The sequence below is a fragment of the Crotalus tigris genome, unplaced genomic scaffold, assembly GCF_016545835.1.
Source record: "Crotalus tigris isolate CLP2741 ecotype Arizona unplaced genomic scaffold, ASM1654583v1 scf7180000017737.1785205, whole genome shotgun sequence".
NCBI lineage: Eukaryota > Metazoa > Chordata > Lepidosauria > Squamata > Viperidae > Crotalus > Crotalus tigris.
The window spans coordinates 251273-266022 of NW_024096603.1; the positions used below are offsets into that span (position 1 = coordinate 251273).

The 14750-nt window shown below is 46.8% G+C and overlaps 1 protein-coding gene across 4 annotated transcripts in view; it reads left to right on the forward strand.

The window, feature by feature from the left end:
- The window catches only part of SLC25A29 (solute carrier family 25 member 29), a 33682-nt gene extending 19014 nt beyond the window's left edge, over positions 1 to 14668 (forward strand). For 2 of the 4 annotated variants that reach the window (XR_005556283.1, XR_005556286.1), the window contains 6 exons: positions 3492 to 3700; positions 6104 to 6199; positions 8596 to 8717; positions 9416 to 9592; positions 9689 to 9956; positions 14534 to 14668. The gene's annotated coding sequence lies outside the window, so the exon portion shown is untranslated. The remainder of the gene's footprint in view (positions 1 to 3491; positions 3701 to 6103; positions 6200 to 8595; positions 8718 to 9415; positions 9593 to 9688; positions 9957 to 14533) is intronic. The other 2 variants (XR_005556284.1, XR_005556285.1) reach the window with 2 other exon arrangements.
- The last annotated feature ends 82 nt before the right edge of the window (positions 14669 to 14750 follow it).

Genomic DNA, 14750 nt, shown 5'->3' on the forward strand with positions numbered 1-14750 from the left:
CGCTGTCTCTGCTCCTGGTGTCGGAAAACGAGAGAAGAACCTCGGAATCTGAGGTTTCTTTGGACTGGCAAACAGATCCAACACTGGATGGCCAAATCTCTCTGCTGCCTCTCTGAAGAGGGCAGGGTGCAGGCTCCACTCTGAGTGGTCTATCGTTGTCCTGCTCAGGAAGACTGCCTGGAGATTAGCTTCTCCTGAGATGTGCTCGGCCTTGAAGGAGGCTAGGTTGTTTTCTGCCCAGGTTCCCAGCGCTTGTGCTTCGTTCATGAGGGCCCTGGATCGCGTGCCTCCTTGTTGGTTCACATGCACTTTGGCTGCCACGTTGTCTGTGAGTATGAGCACGTGTCGATGCGCCACTGTGCTGTGGAAGTGACAGATAGTCAGGTGTATGGCTCTGAGTTCTAGCCAGTTTATGTTGTGCTTTAGGTCTTTCTTTGACCATTGACCCTGTGCTAGCTGTGATTGCAGGTGTGTTCCCCAGCCGAATAGGCTGGCATCTGTTTTAAGGGTGACTCGGTTGGCTTCCCTGAACAAGTGTCCCTTCCCCATCGCTGGGGAGGATCACCACTGGAATGACCTCAGGACCTTTGGTGGCACCTTCACTCTTTGGTTTGAGGAGCCTATCCCCACTCTTTGGAACGGAAGTAGGAACCACTGGAGCTCTCTGGAGTGTAGCTTTGCCCAAGGTACGATTGCGAGGCATGACACCATCTTTCCTAGCAGCTGTGAGAGTGTAGCCAGTGTTGAGGACCGTTTCCTTTGGATGAGTCTGACCAGGGTTCGAATGCTGCATTGATGGTCCTGAGGGAGATGGACCATGCACTTTTGTGTGTCTATGACCGCTCCCAGATGAAGAAGACGGTTTGAGGGAACGGTCTGACTCTTCTGAAAGTTTACTGAGAACCCATGGTCTTGAAGGGTTTTCAGAGTCAGTGCCAGGTCTGACTGTGCTGTCTGGGCCGATGAGGATTGGATGAGAAGGTCATGCAGATAGCATTGGATGCACACCAGAATTGTTCTCAAGTGCGCGGCGATTGTTGCCAATACCTTTGTGAACACCCTGGGAGCTGAAGAAAGTCCAAAAGGTAGGGCCCTGTATTGGAAGTGTTGACCTGTGTGGTAGAACCTGAGGAACCTCCGGTGATTCGGAACTATGGGAATGTGAAGGTAGGCCTCTGTCAGATCTATGGACATCATAGATGTCCTGATGTCCTGATGCTTGCTAATATCGAGCGAAGGGTTTGCATTTTGAATTCTTTGTACTCCAGGTGTCTGTTCAGACTCTTTAGGTCTAGTATTTCTCTCCACCCCCCGAATTCTTTGGGATTATGAACAGGATGGAATAGAATCCTTGTCCCCACTGATCTCTTTCTACTGGTTCTATAGCCTGAATGTCCAGGAGGTGTTAGATGGCCTCCTTGATGAGGTTCTTCTTGATCAGATCTTTTGGAGATGGGCAAGGAATGAACTGGTTCAGGGGTGTTGAGAGGAATTCTAGGGATAGGCCGAATCTGATGGTATTTAGGACCCAGTGGTCCGTGATGGTGGCTTGCCATTTGTGGGCAAAAAAGGCTAGCCGGCCACCAATGGGGGGGCCCTTGGGCCGTCACTTGGATCTGCGGTAGGGATGCCCCCCGGCTCCTCGAAAGGGCTGTCTTGCTTGGGCCTGTTGTCTGAACCTGTCCCTGTTATTGTTTCTCTCACTTTGACGGTCCGATTTGGGCCGATAGGGATGGGAAAAAGTCCCCTGATCCATGCCTGCATCAGGTCAGAAGGCTGGTCTGTGGGAATAGGAGGGAGTTCTCCTCTCCGTCCTCTTTGTCAGGTGGGCCAGGATCTTGCGTTTGTCCTTATTTTCAATTAGGTAAGGGTCAAGCGCCTTGCCAAAGAGCCGGCCATCCTTATAGGGTGCCGCCGCTAAACGCCACTTAGCCTTCATGTCCGTTCTCCAATGCTTGAGACACAGCAATCTGTGTTGTACGCTATTGCTCTGGCAGAGAAATTGCTTGTGTGTAAGGAGGAATCTGACATGAGCTCTGCTGCCGCCACTAACCTTCTTAAATTCTGGTGAGTTTTCTCCTCCACTGGGGGAATACTCAACTGGAGTTGGCGCAGCCAAAGAAGAGATGTCTTGGCGAAAAAGGACATAGTGATGCCTGCCTTGATTGCCCACGCTGAGGCCTGGTGTGCCCTGCAGAACATGAGGTCCATCTTCTTGTCTTCTGATTTCAGGGCCTCCGCTGCATCCCTGGCTATTGGGGGTGAAGAAAAGAGGGTTCCAATGGGTTCATCTATTGTTGGCACTTCTATTATCTCTGATAGTGCCGGATCTGTGTTGAACATTTTCTTGTCTGCCCCCCCCCCATTGGGAGGAAGGAACCCGGTGCCCCCATGTTGTTCTGAAGAAGAGAGGTGGACAGGGGACAAAGCGTTGGGTATAGGTAGGCTATGAAAACACTTTGTTGTTTGTGGCCTTACTAGTTGAGGGATTGGTGGAGGTTTCTTTCGGCGGAATCGGGGGCCTCTCTATATTTGCAGTGCCACTGGCTTTATGTAGCAGCATCTTGAATAAGGACAAACAGGCCTACAAATGGGGGAGGATCTGGAGATACATCCTCTTCGTCAGACAGTCTCTGGCCGTCAGCTCATGGTCCTCCGCAGGAGACCTCCTGCCTCTGGAGGACCTGGAGGAGGAAATAGAGTCTTGGTACTCAGAGGCCTCCTCTTGAGAAAAGCGGGAGCCACCCCTAGAAGCCACAGACCTTGTTCTGGAACAATGGTGTCTTGAGGAGGCCATAAGCCTGTGCGACAGCCTGAGATATCAGGGATTGAAGGTGCTCTGAAGACATTGCTCCATGATTATCTGAGCAACGGGTGCCTGCTTCTGAACCCAGATCTCCAGGCCCCTTGCTTAGGGGAGAGCCGTTCCCTTGTTCCGTATCGGCTTCTGTTTCCAGAGGTTCCTGGCTGGGCTTCCTTGTGCCAAAAATTTCCTCCTCCCTGTAATTGGGTGGCTCTAATTCATCTTCAGTGGAGTTTTGTCTCCTTTCGGCTCAGGAGAATTGTCTCTCTAGAGCCTGGTGATGTCGCTTAGCCTCCCTATCTACTGCTTTGGAAGGTCTTTTGGCCGATGTTGCCTTGGCCTTGATCTTCCTAGCCACCTCCTGCTTGGGTGATCTCTATCTTTTACGAGCAGGTGGGCTGGTGGTTGCAGGTTCCTGCGCTGTTTGAACTGTGCTGGTATCTGCCATTCTTAATTGGAATAAAATTCAATTCCGGTCCGGTTCAGGGTAATTGTGAGCTGATCTATGTCTTGTGCTCTTCAATTATTACTATTATTATTAATATCAATTTTTTATTTTTTTTAATTATTGTTATTATTACTTTAATTATTATTATTAGTATTCCTATGTAGCTAGGAAGAAGGACCGAGCTTGGGTGAGTTGAGGTTGTTATTGGTCAAACCCAAGTCTCTCTTGTGTCTCCCTCAGCTGAATTTCCTGGAGACAGCCCAAAGAAAAAAACAACTGCGTTTGTATTCAGTGGAATACAGTCAGCGTGAGTTGCAAGCGAGTCGCAGAGATGCAGGGAAACTCTGTGAGGGAGCTGCGGAGTTTAAAAGTCCTCCACCGACCAGCTAATCCCCGCTTCAGGCAATGGAAAACAACAGGAGCCTTTGACGTCTTTAGTTGAATTTAGGGTAAGAGCCTTGGAGAGCTGTGATATTCCTCTGCAGCTCACCAGCCCCCTATTGTTCCCACGCGGCTCGCCAGCTTCTGTATGATCTGCGGGAGGTTTAAATTGCCCACTGATCAATGTATTCCGAATTTGCTTTGGCTATCCTGGCTAGCTTTGTGGGATGATTGGTTTGGGGGGGGGGGAAGGAGATTGTCTCTTCCTTTGTTCAGGGTCACACTTGGTGACCGGAAAATGGCGTCCAGTTCCTTGTTTGTCCGGTGATCAGCCTGTGGTTGAGCTGCAATCTGACAGCAGAAAGGGCTCAAACGAACGGCCGTTCATTCTTGCAGTTCCTCCCCCCCCCACGGATTGACCAAAATATCAGAAATATACCTTAAAGAAGGGGCGTTGTCTTACCTGAACGCCTTTTCTCAGCAGGATGATGTAGAATCCACCGGATGGGTTCATGACAGCCTTCCTGCCCGATAGACTAGGTCAAAACTTTGGCCACCCCCCTCCTCTGGGCGTGACTCCAGTTTTGACTGAGACGAGAGTTGCTTGTTGAATTCTATGTAGTAGCTCCTTGTTAATCCCCTGCCTAGACTATTTGTATGGGGGTGTGTGGATTCTACATCATCCTGCTGAGAAAAGGCGTTCAGGTAAGACAACGCCCCTTCTGCAGCAGGATTGCTGTAGAATCCACCTGATGGGACATACCAAAGCCCTCATGTCCCCCTGGAAGGGATTGTCTAGGCCACTGGATCCTGAGCAGAGACTACCTGTTGTAGCACCCTTCTACCAAAGGCAGCATCCGCCGCCGCAAAGGAATCCACACGGTAGTGTCTAACGAACACCAAGGGAGAAGACCAAGTTATGGCTCTACAAATTTCTTCCATCGAGGCTTGTGTAGACCACGCGGCCGATGTGGCAGCACTGCGTGTTGAGTGAGCTGTGACGTGTGGGGGGCACTGGAATTGACTGAGAGGAATAGGCTTGAGCTATACACGCTCTAATCCACCTACCTATAGTTGAAGAGGAAACTTTCTTCCCCATAGTCGATGGTTGGAAAGAAACAAATAGGGCTTCCGACTTACGGAAGGAAGAAGTACGCTTTACATAGTAACACAGAGCTCTGCATACGTCTAGTTTGTGCCACTGATGTTTTAACCTGTGTGTGGGATTTGGACAGAAATTAGGAAGAATTAGCTCCTGAGATCTGTGGAAGATGGTGTTAACCTTTGGGATGAACGTGGGGTCCGGTCTAAGGACCACCTTGTCCTCGAAGAAAGTGCATAGATCTTTCCTGACTGAGAGTGCTGCTAATTCTGAGATCCTTCTAGCTGAGGTAATAGCCACTAGAAAGGCTACTTTTAAGGACAAGTAGTGGAGAGAACATGAACTGAGAAGTTCGAATGGGGGTGATGTCAAGGCCTGTAGTACCTTAGTCAAATCCCAAGAAGGATACCGATGTACTACAGGTGGTCTGGTATTGACTGCTCCTTTAGAAAGGCACTAATCGCCAGGTGTTGTAACAAGGGACTTGAATTGTCACAGGAAAGAACCGTTGAGAGGGTCGCTAACTGTCTATGAATGGTACTGGATGATAGGCCTTTATTTAGTCCTTCTAACAAATAATCTAGGATGTTAGGAATAGTGACCGAGAGTGGTTCTAGGTGATGTATAGAACACCACCTGCAGAATCCTTTCCATGTAGCATCATAGATCCTGTTTGTTGAAGGACGCCTTGATGCTTGAATGATCGATATCACCCCGGGTGAGTAGGATTGCCTAGCTAAACTTTGCCGCTCAAGTGCCAAGCGGCTAGTTGTAGCCACTGAGGGTCTGGATGTAGGAGTTTGCCCTGACTGAGGACCACTCGGTCCGGGTGAATCCTCCACGGAGGTGATATCGAGAGATCCACAAGGTCGGCAAACCATGGACATCGTGGCCAATGTGGAGCAATCAAGACTACTTCTGCACCTTCCAGGATCAACTTGCGTATGGTTGCCGGTATCAATGGGAGTGGTGGGAAGGCATACAGGAGTTGCGCCAGCCACCGACATCGGACAGCGTCCGTTCCCTCTGTTCGGAATCTGGAAAAGAACCTGGGTAGTTGTGTGTTCTTCGGGGTAGCAAATAGGTCCAGGTACGGTCGACCGAACCTCCGTGAGATCTCCTCGAACAGAGCCGGATCCAGGTGCCATTCCGCATGGTCCACCTTGGCTCTGCTCAGGGAGTCTGCCTGGAGATTTGCCTCCCCTGAAATGTGTTCCGCCCTGATGGAACCCAAATTTGACTCTGCCCACAGACCCACAGCCGATGCTTCCTGCATCAGTTCCCAGGATCGCGTCCCTCCCTCCTTGTTGACATGGGCTTTTGCTGCCACGTTGTCGGTTAAAACGAGAACATGTTTCCCTTTTACTAGGTGGGAGAATCGAAGGAGGGCCAGGTGTATGGCCCGAAGTTCGAGCCAATTGATGTTGTGAGCGAGATCCGAGTGTTTCCACTGATCCTGAGCTAGGTGAGTTCCCAGGTGGGCTCCCCAACCGAATAGACTCGCATGTGTTGTGAGAGTGATTCGGGTTGGTTCCCTGAATATGCTTCCTTTGAACATCGCGGGTGATATCCACCAACATAGGGACCACAGTGTGTGAAGTGGGACTGTAACCCTCCTGTTGGAGGTACTGAGGTTCCTTCTCTGATAAGGGAGGAGGAACCACTGTAAGTGTCTGGAGTGGAGTCTTGCCCATGGAACAATTCCCATGCAAGATATCATTTTTCCCAGGAGCTTTGACAGCTGTGCCAGAGGCACTTTCCTGTCTTTTCAAACCTGATGGACCAGTTTCCTGATGCTGATTCGACGCTCCTGAGAAAGATATACCCTGCAAAGGGATGAGTCTATTATTGCTCCCAGATGCTGAAGTCTGTTTGTGGGAGTGATGTGGCTCTTTTCGAAATTCACTGAAAATCTGTGATTCTGAAGGGTGCATATTGTGGTTTGAATGTCTGATTGTGCTTTTTTGTGTGAGCTGGATTGAATTAAAATGTCATCCAGATAGAATTGTATGCGCACTGGCATCATCCTGAGATGGGCCGCTATGACTGCTAGTATCTTGGTAAAGACCCTTGGGGCTGAGGAGAGTCTGAAGGATAGGGCCCTGTATTGGTAATGCCGGTGAGCATAGCAAAATCTGAGGAATTTGCGATATTGGGGATGAATGGGAATATGTAGGTACGCCTCCGTGAGATCTATTGAGGATAGGAGGTCTCCCTTCCTGATACTGGCTAATATGGACTTTAGGGACTGCATCTTGAACCTGCTGTAGGTTACATAATAATTCAGTCTCTTTAAGTCCAGTATCGCTCTCCACCCTCCTGAGATCTTTGGAATCACAAAGATGGAGTAGAATCCTTTGCCCTCCTGTTCCTTTGGTACCCTTTCTATGGCCTGAATTGACAAGAGGTGTGCAATGGCCGAGGCTACCAAGTTTGCCTTGGAGGTGTTTCTGGAGAGGGGACACCTGATGAAACGGTTTGGTGGGGGAGAGTAGAACTCTAAGGTGAGATCGAACCTGATTGTTTCTAGTACCCAGGCGTCAGTGGTGGTCTGCTCCCAGACCTCACTGAATTTCCCTAACCGACCTCCTATGGGAGAGTCTTCTCTGGAGTCACTTGGATCGCCTGAAGGGTCGGCCTCCTGATCCCCTGAAGGGACCTTTGGATTGAAATTGGCCTCTGGCTCCCATGTTTGGGTGATCCTAGAATAGAAGGATCGTGAGCCTCTAGACCAGTCCCAGGATTGCCCTGTTCGAAAGGGCTGTCTCAACTCCCAGGGTTGCTGGGATGGAATCCCTGTTTGCGAAATTCTTGTGGGTTTTTTCTATCCAGCTTTTTTGAGGGGTGGACTAAGACCTTACGTTTGTCCCTGCTTTCGCTTACATGTGGATCCAAAATGGATCCGAACAAGAGTGACCCATTGTATTTGGAAGTTGATAGACGCCACTTGGCTTTTAGGTCAGTTTTCCAATTCTTGAGCCATAGGAGCCTGCGCGAGGCTACCGTGGCTGCTATGGATCTTGCTGAGTATTTAGTTGCGTGTAAGGAGGCGTCGGCCATATATTGTGAGGCAGACAGTATCTTGGCCAAAGTTTGGTGAGTTCTGACCTGATCAGGAGGTACAGTGGTTTGTAGCTCGCGAAGCCGCATAATACAGGCCCTGGTGAAGAAAGATGAGGAAGTTGCCGCCTCGGCCGCCCAGGCCGAGGCCAGATGTGCGCGACGGAGGGAGTGCTGAAACTTCTTGTCTTCCGCTCTGAGTTTCTGCCATGTCCCCTGGAATAGCAGACGTGGAGAACAATGAAATCAGGGGACTGTCAACTGTGGGAACATCCAGCAAGGCGGAAAAGGAAGGAGCCACATTAAATAGCTTCCTCTCCACACTGTTAGGCATAGGTGGTGCTACTAGAGATGACCATTGCTCCTCCACAGAGGTGCGAAATACCTCAGGACAAGGGATGTACTTGTCCTCTGTTACCTTCTTGGCGAAGAGGGGATTGGACTCCTTACTCGTGGAAGGTTTTTCTTCCTGAACAGATGTTAGATTAACAGTGGAAACTGCCTTGATTAAAAGGGATTTAAGAAGGGCTGGGTCAAAGAGCCCAGAATTTGCTGTCTGCTCAGGAGTGGCCTCTTTGTCCTCTGAAAGGGGCATGTCGGCCATGTCCAGATCCATTGATTCCGCCTCTCCCATTTGAGAGGAGGTATCTGAGATACTTGTGGCAAGAACATTGCTCTGCCCTTTAAGGGATGGAGGTTGAAAGGCTAGTTGTCCTTTGGAGGACATAAATTGGGCGAAACTGTTTTGCATAAAGGCTTGAAATTGGGCAGACCATATGTCTTCTTGAGCTCTGTCGTTAGATGCAGGTACAGGGGGAGTATGGTGTGGTGAAGATGCTGGTGATGAGGAGTGAGGGGAATCCATCTGCTCAGTTTCCCACAGAGGAGACCAAGTTCTGAGGACTTCCTGAGAAGTAGCTAAGGTAGGTTCTGGTATAGGGGCCTCCAATGGAGCAGGGGAAACCATGTCAGCCTCACTGGATCTGATTCTTTGGGCCTTGGAGAATTGCTTTTCAAGCGCCAAATGTCTCCTCGAGGCCACTCGCTCACCTGTTTTAGAGGGTCCCTTCTGAGAAATATGTTTTGTTTTGGCCTTCTTTTTCCTCACCACTTCAGATTCTGTAGATCTGTGCTTTTGTTGTTGTTGTGGGGGGAGCAGTCTGGGACCCTGTGTAGATGAATGCGAGACACTGTCTGCCATTGTGGCCAGGTACCCCGAGTAGGCAATACCTGGAGTGGGGGGAAAACAGACACACAGATCAATTACAGAGATTGGAAGGTTACAATCCTCGCTCTGCACACAACACAATGGCCGGACAGACAGGCTCTTTACTGAAGAGGAAAGGTCCTGTTAAGCCGGTGACAAGGGTCACCCTAGAGAACAGCTGGAATTAAATTAGAATTTCCTCACACTCCTCCACCAAGGTTAGTGGATGACAGTAACCACAAGCTTATTAAGAGGGATTGTGAAAGGTGATTGGTTGGAGTAATTGTATTGCCCAATATATGGGCTGTTAAAACAGACCCAAGGGTATGAAGATGGTAATCTCTATTTCTCTCTCTCTCCTTTTTTTAAAATATATATATATATATATATATATATATAAATCTGTTCTCACAGAAGGAAAAAAGGGCCTGAAAAAACCTCCGGGTGGTTGACCCACCTAAAATGGAGGGTGACAGTGAGCACACCCAAGATGGCGCTGAGGATGAAGGACACGCCCCCTGCCAACAGACAGAGAATGACACGAGGCTAAAAATGGCGATTGCAGCTCTAACGGTGACTTTCCAGGCTGAGGTAATCAGTAGGATGAGCAGATAAGGAGTGGGGGGGCGGGAGCCAAGGAGAGCTCCTCTGACCAACTGCAGCCTGTGTATCTCCTTATTTGGCTAGAAGGTGAGCCGCGGTTCTGCCGGTCGTTCTGGGAGCCGCGGAGCCTTGCGCGTCTCAGCTGAGGGGAAAAAGACGCTGCTACTGCTTGCCAACAACTCCGAGGCTTGGAGCTAAAGGGGGGCCCGGCTCGCTATGCGATCTAATGTCTTGCTAGAATACGCTCACCACGCTGCGTAGGGAGCCCTCAGGAGATCACAGATCTGACGGAGGCTCGGAGCTCCGAGCCACAAACTGGGACCGTCCTCCTGCTCACAATCAGCTAACAAAGGTACCAATTTTGCCAGAGAAGAGAGAATTTTGCCTCAAAAATTTTGACTATCTGCAGAGCTGAAATTTTAGCTGTTATCGGGCTCGAGACTAAGTCAAAACTGGAGTCACGCCCAGAGGAGGGGTGTGACCAAAGTTTTGACCTAGTCTATTAGGCAGAAAGGCTGTCATGAACCCATCCGGTGGATTCTACAGCCATCCTGCTGGAGAAGAATCACTTCAGGAATCAAAAATTCAGTCTAAACGGGCTCAAGACTAGTTGAGACTGGGTAGGGAGGGCCCAGGAGGAGAGGCGGAGCAAAATTGGACAACTAGTCTGCGGGCAGAAGACGAAGTTAACCCATTGGTGGATTCTCCACTCGTCACGCTGGAGAAGCCATTATTTCCAGGAGAGGTCAGTGTCACACTGTACAGTCCACACAATGAAAACCCATGTCAGAGGATACAGATTTTTATGTTTTATAAAGTATAGGTTTCTGCCCCAGAAACAAGTTTACAAGTTATTCCTACAGTTAAAAAGTCATTGACATAACTATCTCCCTTAAGAAGAGTGGTGTAAAGCAGGAAGGGTGCTGCCTCTTGCTTGGTGCAATATATCTAATTGTGAATTGGAACATTTGTATTCCCCGATTCCTGCATTTTAAGATTAAAAATTATTGACCCTTTGTCACCCAATGTAAGTTGCACTATTCTGATAGTTCTGAACCCATTTAGCTTAACCTAAGTGCATTCACTAGGTGGGGTAGAATTCCCAACCAGGAATTAAGAAGCATATTCTCTCCCAAGTGGAATTTGTAAAATAACCAAGGACATGAAAAGATCTAGAACCTTCTTGCCTGGTGGAACACACATAAGTCTCTTATAGTAGAATGAGTCCCTATGCCCCAAACCTTCTAGCCAAGATTACTACCAAACAGGTTGTCTTCCAAGAAAGTCAATGAGAATCTGTTTAATGAGATGGAAGAGATAAGCAGCGACAGGCACCCTGTCAAGAAATAGAAAGTCACTGGGACTAAAGAAGTGTGACACTCCCAAACCTTAAAATTAATCTCCATCTCCCACAACGGAGCCAAAAGCAGTTACTTTCTAGGTTTGTTACTAGACCCCTCTTTAGACCTACCTGTAGAATACCTGTAGCGTTTCATTAGTATTATCATTTGACAGTGTGCCAGGTCAACTGATCCTACTTGTGGATGTTGCTTTAGAGTCAGGAAATCTCTGCCAACTCTGGAAGCTCAGTATAATGATTAATTCATTCGATTTCCAGGTTTGTTGGAATTGTAGATCAGAAGTTAGATCTTGAGACAGATCAAATACCAATGATGTAATCTCATTTCCACTTGGGTAATGAGCCAATGTGTCAGAATACAGCAATCAGAACGACCCTTGATTCTTGTGTCCCATCTGTGTTGGAGAACAGGGGGCATAGAAAACGTTTTTTTTTTTTGTTTTTTTTTTTTGCTATAATAATATCAGATTAATCCTGATGTCGTCTTGCAACTGCATCTTTTTGTGGTTTAGTATCACAAATAGGTCCAGAGTTCTTGTGAAAAATCTGTTTTCGCTTAGAAAGGCACAGGCAACCCAGCCAGTCCAGTGTGATCATTGCTCCCTTTATTGATTTCACTGATACAGGAACTGTTTCTCTCTGCATCATTTGATGTTTGGACTCCCTTTGAAAATCTTCTGATCTAGATCTGCTATGATTTAGATAGAATTTGTTGACCTCCTCACCTGGTCTGACAATATCTTTAAGCTTACTTGTATTGCTTTCTGCTCTGCTTGGTTGGTCATCAGCATTGACTTGGAATGGGATCCTGTCCTCTGCTGTATTTGGTAACAGGCACTTCATCTTATCAGGTTGGTATCTAAATTATTTGACTTCAAATCAGCTAAATATAAGGTAGGCTGGGACTAACAACTTATGCAAGGATTCTCATAACTGTCAAGAGCAAAAGATCAAGTCTACACATGAAGGTCCAATTAAACTGATTTATTGCTAATTAAGCCTATGTATGGAAATCTTCTCACCTAAGGATTAGCACCTGCCTAGGGATAAGGGCCAACACAACTCAAGGGAGGTTGGACTTAGTTCACTTGTAGGGACCCTAGGTTCATCCTCTTTGAACTCTACCCCATGTTCTGCCACTCCTTCTCCTACAATAACACCTATATGTATCAGTGGGCTCTTATAGATATGCTATGGTCTTGAAATAGGAGAAAGCACCATTGTAGAAGGCCAATATTGTGATTCTCATCTGCAGTAGTCATATCATTTTCTTACTTCTGGACGTAGGAGCCATCAAGGCCTTGAGTTTCACAAGCCCAGCTTACACACCTTTATGGTTTCCTCAGGGGTGTCCTTCTTTCATATCCATTCTGCTTTGGTGTATTAATCAAGTGGATTTGCCAATTGGGGAAAGGGAAGCTGGGTGATATTGCTTTATTTGTCCTAACCACTAATCTGCAGCACTTCTGGCATCACTGATTATTTCATATATTGAGAGGAAGGAGTGAAGAGAACATCTGTCATGTGGCTTCCTATTGTTTTGTCCAGCTGCTCTGGAAGCAATACTTCTATAACTGACCTCAGCTTCCCAGCCGCCTCATTATTCTTAGTACGCTTTCTTGATTCTAATAGGGAGAATTAGAGTCTTCAAATCTTCTATTCCTGTGCCAGAAAATCAGTGTCTTGATTGTTGCTATTTGCTCACCTCCTCTAAGGCATTCTTCTCTTGTTCTGGAATCAGACATATATTATTGGCCAAATGGACTTTATTCATCTTCTGGGGCTTCTCCAGCTCAGTCATGAAACCCACTTGGCTGTTTTTTTTGTTGGTATATTAATCAGCTCCCAGGAATTGTTTCAGAGCCTATGTTTTTTCTCAGGTCCCAAAATAGAGCTAACAGGGAAAGCCACTGCTTCTTCTGCAAAGAATGTACAGAAGGCATTCCTTTATGGGATAAGGTATCATCTTAAGTTCTGCCTTGTAGCTAGAAGTTAATAAGCTCCCATAATTATCCTCATCTTTGGTGATAAAACATTTAGGAAATTCTCAGAATCCTGTACAACCCCCCCCCCACACACACACAAAACCTATCAGAACAGATCTGTTCAAGAACTACTAAAGAGTATACCAAAACATAAAATAGTTACTTTCTACTTCCTAATCTTCCTTAAGAGTCTTATTAAATTCAGAATCCACTTTTCAATAAAATTAACGTTGACTTATAACATACAGCAAAGTTCTACAACCTCTCACCACTTCCATAGCCTGGTTTCAAATGGCTTAAGGCCCGGTAGTGGACTGTGGCCCAGGGGTTGGGGACCCCTGCCATACGGGAAATGCAAATTTTAAAATTAGGGGGTAATTAGGAGAGATGTCCATCTAGAAGACCTGTGATGACTCCGCCAGAAGCTTCCCCAGATACCTCTAGATGTCAGCTCGGGGGAGGATGAACCAGTTCCTGCCACATCAGGAGCTGTGTTGATTGATGGCTCCAAGCAGCCGTCTGTCAGGGATTTGGCTGAGGTGCACCTGCAGAACTGTTGAGGCTCCAGGAGGGTAAGCATGCAGCTGCAGCCAGTGAGCGATGAGGAACTACCTTCTGCACCTGATCCAAGAACATGTAGGTTGGAAAAAAGGCAGGAGCAGAGAACTTCAGCCAGATTATTCACAAGGAGAAAGCCTTTTTCTTAATGGGCTGCACTGGAAGCTATTCAGCACAGCAGACAGATGGAGGCAATTCTGGGGACAATGTGTTTGTTTCCTAGCTGTGTGTTTTCTGGTCATTGTATTCCTGCCTCACTTTGGATTGACCCTGTCTTGACTTGGATTGTGCCTTGGAAACTCTGAACTTTTCTTGCCTTGTAAATACTCTTTTGTGTTGTGGATTTAAGTTTGCCTGGTGGCTTTATTTTGATTGAGAAACTTTCAAGTGCCTTATGGATACTTTGGCCATTGGTCTGCTTGTGGCCAGACTTAATTGAACCCAGAGAGTTCTGGGTTTTTGGTGGAGGGAATTGCTGGGGAATATTAATAAACTCACTAAACCACAGTTACGTGTGTGTGAGTGAGCAAAACAACACAAGACCATATCCTTTCCACTACAAAAGCAGTAATGTTGCCAGACCTATGGACAAAAGGAAGACAATGAAAATTATACAAAACAAGTTTTTTAATATGAAGAAAGTATTATTTCCTTACCCAGAAATTTGGTTGGCTGGTTATAAATTTGGTGTTTTTAACAATAGACATGCCCTGCATAGAAGAGCTATTCTACCGTAATTCAATCTGAAGTATTCTAATGCTAAGTATCAGCTTTCATCTGATATCTCTCAATTACATTGATATTATATTAGAATTCACATGCCCAGTGCATCATACCATACAAAGGATTCAACTAATACCACCTTACCTTGTCAAAATGAAGCAACAGTATTCCATGAATTACCCTGTCCCACTGTTCACTGATTGCAGGGAATATGGGTATATTCCACAATATCTGCTAAGAAAGAATGATCTGTTGAAAACATAATCTCTTTTTCTCCTGCAATCATATGATCTGTTCTTGAAGATGGAGAGCCTGTGGAACATATCTGAGAGGTTGAAAGTAGAATAAAAAGAATGGGAAATCCCACAGCAAATGTTTGCCTACATAATCCTGGAGGAAATCCAATAAAACATGAAATTTTACTTCATGAAAATCCACTATTATCGGGATAAACCAGGACTCCATACTGATTTAATGGAATGCTATGCAGAAGATAAGTACAGTTACATTTTTTAAAATA